Here is a 10,421-nt window from a genome sequence, read left to right as displayed (position 1 = left end):
GGCCTGATAAGGTAGAGTAGAGCTAGGCCGGTAAAACTAAACTGAATGCTGGGAGAAGGAAGGCGGAGATTGTAGAAGCCATGTAGCCCCGCTGGAGACAGATGCCGGAACTTTACCTGGTAAGCCACAGCCTCGTGGTGATACACAGATTAATGGAGATGGATTAAATTAATATATAAGAGTTATAGACAACAATGAGGACCCTAAGAGAGACACACATAGATCTAATCTACATGGGGAGTAGAAAAAGACTAGATCTCCTGAGTAAATTGGGAACATGGGGACCTTGGGAGAGGGTTGAAGGGGAGGGGAGGTAGGGAGGGGAGCAGAGAAAAATGTAGAGCTCAATAAAAATAATAATAATAAAAAAGAGTTAGCCAAGAAGAAGCTAGAGCTAATGGGCCAAGCAGTGATTTAATTAATACAGTTTCTGAGTGGTTATTTTGGGGCTGAGCTGCTGGGCGGCCAGGAAAGAAACAAACGGCCTCTCCTTCAATAAATATGCAAGTCGTCCTGATGGGAGGTGCAGTGGGGGACCAGGTCTGAGCTGGGTGACAGAATGTGGAGGCCTTGAATAGCTGAGACGGACTAGCAGCTAGCTGGCACACTGGCTTCTAACCCTCTAATAATCCTAAACTGGCCTAATTCACCCCCTACTGCTGCACCTGTGTGTGCTGATCTGTCCCCTGCTCTGTCCCCAATAAATTATTAAAAGTGCTCAATGCAGAAGGAGGCCAAGGTTGCTGCTCCTGGCAGAGGGGACCCCTCCAGGTGTGCCTTTTCTCAGCTATGCACGTCAGACCACTCTAGATCCAGAATTTCCGGGAGGCGTGCCTCGTCTGTCTTACTGCCCCTCACCCTGGCACCCCAGCCATAGGAGTCCCTAAGGTGACCAAGACCTGGACAATGAGCAATTGTTTTGGCATCACACATGGATCTAAACATAGTCATAACAGCTTCCTGCATGACATTGGACAAGCCTGTTTCCTTTGCCACTCTGGACACGGAGTGGGTTCAACTTAATTGCCTCCCAGGTTCCTGCAAGCCTCACTCTCCAAGCAAAGGGCATGACTAATAGCAGTATCCTGCTGGGCCAGGTGGTGCTAGAGTCCCGGAGGCTCTGCTGTTTAGCCATGTGTGGCTTCAGTCAGGAGATTCTTCCTCCTGGAGCCTTTCGCTCCTGTAAAATGGGCACAAGGAAAAGGTGTCATGGGTACAAAGGCTGACGCTGCCTCCTGAGACCAGCGCAAGTGTCCGATGAGATACAGCAGTCAAGCACCTGGCTCACAGTCCATACCTGATAAATCCTCCCGACAGCCAGGGCTGGTGGTATTTTATTCCCAGGAGCTGTGCTTCTTAACCCTACTTTGGACTCCATTCCTCCCTCTTCAGGTGACTACTATACCACAGCTGTCTCCTTCAATATACTTGGCTCCCACACAGCCTTCCATCCCTTTTCTGCAAGTGTCCCCTCACCCTGTCCCCCTTCCCACTGACAAGCCTGCCCAGCCCCCACCCTATACACTTGCCACCACTCAAGGGGCCCACCCCACCCAGCCCCCCTCCACGGCAATTATGTAGAGCAAACAAGAGCAGCTGATGAGAAAGGAGCTGCTATTAGCTTAACCTTTCGGGACTGGAGCTGCTGGGAAGAGTTGGGGAGGTGCGCAGGGAGGGGGCTCCAGCAGCAGGTGGGCTGGGGAGGGAGACAAGCAGAGCGGGGGGGGGGGGGGAAGGAACTGGCTCCCGGGGACCAATGGCAGGCTGGCAGCCCCAGAGAAAACAGTAAGGGGACAAAGGATGAACAGAAAGCCCAGAAGTAGACCTAGGAGCCTGCAAGGTACTGTAGAAGGAGGTGGGAGGCAGACAGAAGGTCTGGAGAGGCCGATAGAACCGTACAACCTAGCACCTGAGGCTTCCTGCACACAGTAGGGGTAGCGTGCTAAAGAGCTGTAGACACTTCTACTCTGACCCTCTGCTGAATTACCGAGTAAAGATTGTCAGAGCTGCGCGAGATCTCAGACACCACTTGACCCTGCTCCCCCATCTTGTAAATGGAGAAACTGAGGTCAAGAGAAAACCTTAAGGGGCTGGAGAGATGGCTCAGCGGTTAAGAGCACTGGCTGCTCTTCCAGAGGTCCTGAGTTCAATTCCCAGCACCCACATGGTGGCTCATGACCATCTACAATGGGATCTGATGCCCTCTTCTGACACGCAGGTATACATGCGGAGTACTCATACATAAAAATTAAATAAAGTTTAAAAAAAAAAAAAGAGAGAAAACCTTAAATTCCCCAAATCATAGTGAATTTTGGTAGAACCTGTGTGAGCAGTCAGGCCCCCGACTCAGGCCCCTGAGCTTCTCCCCCTGTCACCTCCCACTTCTCCCTCCTTCCATGTACCTACTCCCTGTCCTGTCCTGTCACCCTGGAGACACAAGCTTTCAAATTCAGTCAGAGCTGGGTGGACAAGGCAGGGTCCCAGCCTGCAGAGGCAAGAACTTCGAACTGGTGTCTGGTGAGGATGAGTAAGGAAACAAAACAGGGTATACAGTTCCTCAGAGAGACAAAGTATCCGCTGGCTACTACACACAGTTGCCTCTCCTCAGTAAACTCATTATCAATGTCTACCAGAAAATTGGCGTGAATCAGGAAGGCTCCAGGGAAGAGGTGATGTCGGCCTGGGCTTTAAAGGATGAAGCAAGGAGTATGTGGCTGTGTGGCTTTTCCAGTAAGGGCAAGGAAGGTGCTGGAAAACACTGGGGGTTCAGGGCCCTGATAGTCCCTCTTCTCTGTCCTCCGAGTTCTGGGAGGATGGCGCAGGAACGCTAGGAGGTGGAGAAGGAATGTTGCCTCCATGGAGGCCTTTCCCTTCTGAGGCAGAGGGAAGATGGAGGCCGCTAGTCCTGTGAAGCAGGCCAGGAGCTAATTGGTGTGTGTGGGGGTGGTGAGGGGCTGCTACCTTTCTGCCTGCGCCCACCCATGTCTCGCCTGTTTCTGATCTCCGGTTCAAGTGGGCCAGTCAAGGGAGGACAGGTAACTGACTCAGATCTTCAGAAGGCCTGGCTGGTAGCCCTGGTACGTGATCTGGGCTTGGCCAAGCATGGCAGCTCACTGGTGACCCTTCATCCTCCTTGCCACTCAGGGGGCTGAGGGAGGCAGTGGGGGACGGGGAGAGAGAAGAAAGACCTGACTCACACTTAGCCCACATCCTTGGCGAGACAGCAAGGAATATTTTTAGGAGCTCATTAAACAGGGAAGAAAGAAAGGGAAGGGAAGGAAGGAAGACGAGGATTATGCATTATTTTTCATCCAAGTGACAGCTCCGAGCATCTCCACTGGAACTGTCATGCAAAAGAAATGGCATGTCTAATATTATTATGGAACGGGTGTGCGCCAGCCTGCGTGGCTATGCGCGGGCGGGAGGGCGCTTGTGCCACCAGTGTGCCACACGGCGAGGTGGTGGGACCAAGGTGGGTCCGTGTATGTGACACCAGGCAAGTGTTCCCAAGTGTGCGGTGGAATTGGGACAGCTGCATGCGAGCATCGGATGCCTGGGATTTCAACGGAGGAACAACTCTCCGAAACTATGTGTAATGGGGCGTGCAGTCGGTGTACAACTGTGTAATTGGGTGTGTGTAACTCGAGTACGTGAGGCATGGATGAAAGGCCTCTACCTCTGGAGCTGGGGGTAGGGGAGCATAATCGCAAGCGAGGGAGCGGTCAGGAGGGTGCGGCTGTGAGCGAGGGGACGGAGACACAGTTGATTCCAAGGCTACCCCCAAAAGACAATGGGGAAATGCAGAGAGTGAAAGGGGCCCTGCACCCACCTATCCTTGTCTTGGAAGGAAAGAGAGCTGCGGCTGGAGGGTCCCAGCTCACACCCACGCTTTTCTGAGGGGAGGTCATTGCCCCCCTACCGTGAGTTCAAAGTTCTTTGGATGGAGCTCAAACTACTTAGTAGGCACTTCCCCAAAATGATCTCATTGGATTTCCAGAGCGCTCTGGAGAGGCAAGCACTGTTATTCTCATTTTCCCGGTAAAGTGGGCCTGAAGTATCTGTCACTCGGACTGACAATTACTTCCCCGACGTCATGGAATTCAGGTGATCAAAGCTAAGATGTGAATCTCCTACTGACTTCTCGGAATGGGTAGCGCTGAGCACTGGAAGGTGACAGAGGGAGACTGGGCGTTGGGGAGGCTTCTCGAGGCTTGTCTGGGGTTAGATGAGCATCTGCCTAGATGATGAGAACCCAGAGCACTCTGGGAAGGAAGGAACCGGGAGAGATGCGGGGAGACAGAGCCAAGCAGCAGGGCTGGTGAGGAGATCCGCTACTGTCAGCGGCTGAGCTGTGGCGCGGGCCCTGTCGACTCGGTAACTAAAGCCAACCTCGTAAGTGGCTAATTGATTTCTGTTCCCTGATTAAATGTGCAGCGCTTTACACGGCAGCAGAAGGAGGTCAGCGCTCCCCCCTCTTCTCCAGCGCGCCTCGTGCGGAGAGACAAAGAAATTGATTTTCCAATCGATGCTCTGAGCAATGATTAAATGTTCTCTGCACAGCGGGCCTAATGAGTCCCAGAGGGGCGTGCCGGCCCTTTAATTAGAGACTCCCAGGGGGCCCGGGATAGGGGCTGCCCTAGAGTGAAGGGGTCTAGCCAGAGAGGAGACATCATCTCCAGAGATTTGGTGGGCTTCGCCTCCAGGGAAGCGTCCTGGCCTGAGAAATGCTGTCTAAAGGGTCCCGGGATAGGGGACCCTGTGGAGGGGTCACTAGGAGGTCTCCATGGAGGGACCCTCCATCAGGGAGATCCCATGAAGGGATTTACGGGCTGAGGATCCCTGAGCTGAGCCTACCAGGGAAGACTTGGGCGAGCAGAATTGGAGACTGAACCCCTTCCTCCCCCTCCCCCCACGGAATCCACAGACCCATCTGCGTGGCCATGATCCATGGCCCCCACCCAGTGGGCTGGGGGCTCAGGCCCGTGCCACGACCTCCGGGTAGGCTGCAGTTCTCCCGCCGGTCTGTCCAACTCCTCCGGCAGCAGAGACCCAGACAGGAAATGAATCCCGTCTAAGAGGCTGCTGCGTTTTCATTACCCAGCTGCCCCATTGGAGGAGCCGACTAAAGACTTTAGAAATTCAAATGAGGCTCTCGGGGGAGACCCGGGCTTAAACATTCCCCTGCGCAGGCGGCTTTATTGAAGGAATAAACTATATTTGCAAAGTAAGATATTGAGGCTGTCAGTTTCTCTTAGGGATATAATGAGATCCTGAGAGGGAGGGAGGCAGCAAGCTGGAGCTCCCAAGGGCGGGAGCCCCAGGCTGGAGCTCTGGGGTGAGCTGACTCCCAAAGGTCAGACCTGCCCTTACTGTGGAACCCAGTCTTCCCCTCATCCGCTATCCCGCCTGGTGTCCAGGGAGGAAGAGGCTATTGTGACCTGGAAATCCCAAGACAGTGGAGACCTCGGAAGTCCCGCTGGTCCCTCTTGGCTCTTTGTCTATCTAATACAGCTCTACTGGGAACACAGGAATGGAGGGCAGGAGTTGAGTCTGGCTTGTAGGTTGGGGCTAGCTGTATGACCTTGAGTAAGTGAGCTACTTAACCTCGGCATGCCTCAGCAACATTTCTTCCAAATATTAATGCCTACTTCATAGGGTTGTTGGGAAGAATAAATGAATTATTATGTATAGAACGTTTGGCATGTTACTTGCTTATGGGTAACACTCCATAAATCACTGCTACTATTAAAGAATTGCACGGGGGGGGGGGCATGCGCTCAGCTGGGATAGTGCTTGCCTAGCGTGTGCAAAGTCTAGGTTCAGTCCCAGTATTCTATAAAACCAAGTGCGGTGGGCCACACCTGCAATCCCAGCACTTTAAGTAGGAGGATTGCAAATTCAAGGCCATTCTTGGCTATATAGAGTTCTAGGCCAGCTCAAGTTGAAGATGTAGAAGACGATAGTTGGCCAGTTGGCCTCTTTCCTGAGAGAACTTAGTCTGTGGTGACCACCCAAGAGCTACGAGGCCACCCTCACATCCTCCGTCACTGTCACCATCACTGTCATCGGCATCACCATCACTCCTGGCATCACCGTGATTCGCACTCTAACACATATTCCCGAACCGGAAGGAATGGCGCAGGTGAACCAGAGGCCTGGGACGATGGGAGGAACCCCGGAAGGTTTCCTGCTGGGGTGTTTGGGAATCATATACAGCACAGTTCTCTTGCTTTGGTAGAAAAATCAAGTCCAAGACCAGTAAAGAACCAGGATAACAAGATCGCTCGATCCCCAAACTTACCATCTCAAAGCTCAGAGACAAGGGAAGAAGGGTGCCAGCCAGTGTCTTTCTACCTCTGTGCCACTCAGAGCCACTATAGCATGGGGTCGAGGCCAAAGGAAGCCCACAGTCAGACCTGGGAGCGGACCTATCGATTTAATGGGTCAGGCGGCGGCAACTGGGCTGCCTGCCACTCACGTTTGAGGTCGGAGGGGAGATTGCACTTGACAGTGGACCGGATGAGGAGACAACAGACGGCAGAGGCTGCCCAGGAGCGGAGGGGGCGGAGTTAGCAGAACTCCGAGGAGGCGGAGTTAGCAGAATTCCAAGGGTCCGTGGGTGGGGTCATGGTCTTTCCCTTTTCCTTGGGAGGACCCCAGTCGCTGCTGACAGGAGGGCTCCCGAGATTGAGAAGTGCAGACAAAATGGCCGGGGCCCGCTGAGGAAAGTGGTAGTCCGGTTGGCATGCAGGTGGGTGGCCTTGTGATGGCACAAGAAGGCAAGCGGGGGTGCAGTTCACAAGTGGAGCGCATTAGTAGGCCACCTACCAAGAATCTGCGAGGCCCAGCGTAGCCATTTCTTTTTAAACAAACAAAAACCAAGACTATGGGTTAGAAGCCAAAGGATTTCAATACCTTCCCATGCTTCTAGCAGGTCACCTGATAGCTCTGGGCTCAGAGTTTTGTTTATTCAGAATCTCACCGTGTAGTCCAGGCTTGCCTAGAATTTGTGATTCTCCCCTCAGTCTGACTGCACGCAGCTCTGTGTACTCCATCTGCAGAAGGAGACAGCACTCCCCAGGCAACGCTTTAGGCAGACACCACAGGACCTGGGATACAATTGGCTCTCTGAAACCGAGCTCTCTTCTTTTTTTTTTCGAGACAGGGTTTCTCTGTAGCTTTGGAGCCTGTCCTGGAACTAGCTCTTGTCGACCAGGCTGGCCTCGAACTCCCAGAGATCCGCCTGCCTCTGGCTTCCGAGTGCTGGGATTAAAGGCGTGGGCCACCACTGCCTGGCAGAGTGTTCTTAAATGAACTTCCAGCACGTGGTCACCACTCTCGCCATCTGTCACCACCGTCTCCTCCTGCAGCAGCGGCAGGAGGTCCACGATTACCTTCTCCAACACCATCATGACCACCACCAGCAACTCCTGCATCACCACCATCGCCACCTCCACGTAAGGGTCACACACAGGAACAATACACTTTTGTACCTGAATCAGTGATGTATGCAGTGTCTGGGAGGTACAGAAGCAAAGCCAGACCTCCCAACTCCTTCCCACACAATGAGATACCCCCACCCAAGAGCAGTCAGACTTGGAGAAGAGTGTGAAGCAAAGGTAAGGGAATGCTGGGTCTTCCTGCAGCCCTGACTCCCATGCTTCAGCACCCGATTGCTGGCTGTTAAAAATGCAACAGGTACATACAACTGGCAAAGGTGCAAGCATTAATTTAGGCCCTACTGTGTGCCAGGCACTAGCTCTGGTGTCTACAGGTAGAATCTTCTTTGACACTATGCTAGCATATGATGGTATTAGTTACCTAATTTCAAAGAGAAAGAAGGGGCAACTCAGAGACAGAGAGGATTTGCCTACAGTCACCTGATCAATTACTGTCCAAGGTGGGATTCATACCATACCCTTTTATTATTTTTTTTAAATATTTATTTATTTATTATGTATACAATTTTATGTCTGTGTGTATGTCTGCAGGCCAGAAGAGGGCACCAGACCCCATTACAGATGGTTTTGAGCCACCATGTGGTTGCTGGGAATTGAACTCAGGACCTTTGGAAGAGCAGGCAATGCTCTTAACCTCTGAGCCATCTCTCCAGCCCCCCCTTTTATTATTCTTATCTTACTTCATGTGTACGGGTATTTGCCTGCACGTCTATACTTCTCCGTACCACTTGCATGCCTGCTCCCTGCAGAAACCAGGAGAGGGCATTGAGTCCCCTGGAATTGGAATCACAGATGGTTATGAGTAGCTATGTGGATGCTGGGAATCAAACCTGGGTCCTCTAGAAGGGCAGCCAGTCTTCCGATTCACCGAGTTGTCTCTCCAGCCCATATCACACTCTTGCTCGCTCCCATTCCTAGATGGCTTACTCAGGAGAGCCAAACTGCAGGTGTATGGTAGGAAGGTGTTGATCCTGGGATGGTAGTGGCTTCTGGACCACATTGTTTTGTGGCTTGTTTATTCATTTATTTTGCCTGTGTGTTTTGAGTCCCCAGGAAGGTATCTTAAAGCCCAAGCTGTTTTAAGCTGATAAACAGCTGAGGATGACCTTGAAGACCAGATCCTACAGCTTGCCTCTCCCAAATACTGGGAGTGTCCAGATGTTTGCTACTAAACCAGAACACCCAGTTCCTCCTCGTTTTTTTTTTTAATTAAGTTTCTTCCTTCCTCCCTCCCTCCCTCCCTCCCTCCCTCCCTCCCTCCCTCCCTCCCTCCTTTCTTTTCCTTTCCTTTCCTTTTTGTTTGTTTTTCGAGACAGGGTTTCTCTGTGTAACATAGCTGTCCTGGAACTAGCTCTGTAGACCAGGCTGGCTTCAAATTCACAGAGATCCGCCTTCCTCTGCCTCTCGAGTGCTGGGATTAAAGGCCACCACCACCTGGCTAAAAATGCCTTACATTTATTTAGTGCACGTGCACTCGAATACATGCATGTCACAACACATGTGTGGAAGTCAGAGGACAGCTGTGGAGTTGGAGGTCGGTGCTCTCCTCCCGCCCTGAGGGTCCCGAGGTCGCCAGAGTTGGCAACGGGCACCTCTACCTAATGAGTTGTCTTACTAGCCCCAATCCTTAAAAAAACAAACCAAGCCAGGCGGGTGGTGGCACACACCCTTAATCCCAGAATTTGGGAGGCAGACGCAGGTGAACCTCTATGAGTTCGAGGTAAGCCTGGTCTACAGAGTGAGTTCCAGGACAGCCAAGGCTACACAGAGAAACCGTCTTGAAAAACCAAACCAAACCAAAACACAAAAAACCAAACCAAGCAAAAACCACCACTATCAACAAAAACAACAGGGTCCTGTTGTGTAGTCCAGGCTGGCCTTGAACTCTTCCTGCTTCTTCCTCTCCAGTGTTCGCAGCAGACAGGCAACACCACATATAGCTTCCGGATCATCTTCAAACCTTCTGCTAGAAGAACAAGATGTCTTTGTCTCCAAGCTATGCACTATGACATTGCCCCTAGACCCCGAGGGAGTCACTCTGTCGTGCATTTGCTCATCTTGAACCAGTTCTTAACATCAAGCAAGCAGGAACCTTGCCGGCTTTCTCACTGGCTGCAGAGACGCGGCACAGGGCCTGGCACTCTGATGAGTAATGGTGGCTGAGTGAATCCATGAATGAACCTGTGAAAGCATGAATCAATCAGGACGTCAGGACCTGGGGAGAGCGGCACTGACGACCAGAGAGCGGGAAAGCAGCAGTGAGCACCATTTTTCCTGCATTTTCTTCTTCTTTTTTTTTTCCTCTCCCTTTCTGATTTTATAGAAATGGTTCTCTTCAGATTGCTGAGCAGAATCTGACTGATTGATGTCCCGGAACTAACACCCTCAGACAGACCCGAGGCAAGAGGACGATTATTTAACACAGCACCCAGGGGCATGGGGTATGGGAACATCATTCTTGTGTAGTATAAAGTCGATGAAATAAAAAGTTTATGCCAAAAACAAGTCAGGCTCCTCCTCGGGGTGGCTTCCATTTTCCCCCGCAGCCCCTGTCTGTGCTTCCTTTCCTCTGCACGGCTGGAGGATCCTGGATTCCTGGAAACAGAGAGCGGCTCCATGCTCCCCGAGCCCCCCCCCCACTTGGGAGTCCAGGTCCCTGGGCAAGGTCTGATTAGTACTGCCCATCTTTTGGTGGCGTGGGAGCCACTTGCTTTCTTCCCCTAATGCGACCCTTCAAGGTAAGGCTAGTGCTGATCTCCGGTCTCATCTGGGTCCTTTTGGGTGACGAGATGGACACTGATGGGTGGGTGAGCTGGCAGTCAGGCTGGAGCGGCACAGTCAGATGCCCTGGGCGCTGTCTTCCCTGCTTGTCACCACTCCCGGCTGCCCAAGCAGCAAAGCAAAGCCGCACTGACAAGATCCAGAGGGGAGAAGCTCCAGCTGGGGCTGTGCTGGTCTCAC

Source organism: Alexandromys fortis, unplaced genomic scaffold, assembly GCF_014885135.2.
Source record: "Alexandromys fortis isolate MF-2015 unplaced genomic scaffold, M_Fortis_MF-2015_v1.1 scaffold_31, whole genome shotgun sequence".
Classification (NCBI taxonomy): domain Eukaryota; kingdom Metazoa; phylum Chordata; class Mammalia; order Rodentia; family Cricetidae; genus Alexandromys; species Alexandromys fortis.
Note: the sequence above shows the minus strand (reverse complement) of the source record.